We start from the raw sequence: 1,546 nt of genomic DNA, 5'->3' as shown, positions 1-1,546 counted from the left end.
TCTCTCTCTCTCTCTCTCTCTCTCTCTCTCTCTCTCTCTCTCTCTCTATCTCTGTGTGTGTGTGTGAGATCAAAACATTCTGCAAAGCAGATACAAGGTCATTCAAAAGGAAAGTATGTTCTCCTCTCCCCCTTCATCTCCCCACTCCCCAAGCTCAGGCTTCATCTTCCCCATGAGCTGCCTATATGTTTGATCACCAATTTAGATATTTGGGAGGGTCAGCTAGGTGACACAGTGGACAGAACACCAGGTCTGGGGTCAGGAAGACCTGAATTCAAATCTGGCCTCAGACACTAGCTGTGTGACCCTGGACAAGCCTCAGTCTCTTCATCAGTAAAATGAGCTGGAGAAGGAAATGTCAAACCACTCCAGTGTCTTTGCCAAGAAAGTCCCAAATGGGATCACAAAGAGTTGGACACAACTGAACAACAGTATCAGCAATTAACCAGTTGCATAATGTCAACATTTCCACTGTGGGTTTTTTGTGACTTTCCTGTTGGCATCTTTAGTGTATTTTTTTAGCATTTTTATTATACAAGTGGTCTGACTATGAAAGGGCTGTCTTTGTGTTGCTGAATGCCAGAAAGTCTAAGCCTTACAAGAAGCTTAAGTTCTATCTCTCAACTCCAATTAGTCTAACTCAGTTAAAGGGGTCTTCTCCTAAAGAAAGGCATGAATGAGTCCATGAACATCTTGCTAGTCTCATTAGTTTGGGCCTGAGAATTGAGAGGTGACCCTGGGTAGGAGGAGCAACCTGGAAACCTGGTACCCAGAAACCTTGAGACAGCTCAGTCATGATCTACCAGGTGAGATGACATCTAAAGTACCTTCCTACTTGATCAACAAATATTTATTAAGCATCCACCATATGCCAAGGCAAGGTACTGGGCATACAGGCAAAAGAACAAAGCAATCCCTCCTAGCAATGAGTCTACACTCTGATGAAGGAGACAGCCCTCTGAAAATAAATGCAGCATAACTATCCAGCTAATTGATCTACATTCTAATCTTGAAGTTTCAGACACTGCTGCAGTCTCTTTCCCCTCAGCTTCTATGACACCGCTCCTTTCTAGTTCTCCTCCTAAGCAGCAGACTGTGGGATCTCACTCTCTTCCTTTTGTCCTCTTACTGTGTGTAATTCCCCAAGACCCCTGCCCCTCACTTGTCCTCTCTCAGTTGCTTTCCTGTAGAATACCTCTGCACAAGAGGTCTCCCTACCCCCAACTCTAATCTCTCCATTGAGAGCATCTCCCACTGCTTACCAAGCATTTCCACCCGGATGCCTTATCAGCTTCTTAAATTCAAGGTGTCCAAAACACCCAACTCTCTGCAGACAGCCACCCAGCTTATAAGCTCAGCATCATCTTGGACTCTCTTCTCTTCCTGGCTTCTCGTGTTCACTCAGTTGCCATGGCCTGTCAGGCTCACCTCCCCCATCTAGGCCTTTCTCCACTAAGTACAGGGCCTGACACAGGGTCGGTGCTTAATTAAGTCTTGTTAACTTGACTCCAACATTCATCACCTGGAAGAATGACATAATGACTAG

This window comes from Petaurus breviceps, unplaced genomic scaffold (genome assembly GCF_028583685.1).
Source record: "Petaurus breviceps papuanus isolate PSGF00001 unplaced genomic scaffold, PetGlider_PUasm1.0 90825, whole genome shotgun sequence".
In the NCBI taxonomy this organism is placed as follows: domain Eukaryota; kingdom Metazoa; phylum Chordata; class Mammalia; order Diprotodontia; family Petauridae; genus Petaurus; species Petaurus breviceps.
This window is presented reverse-complemented; position numbering follows the sequence as displayed.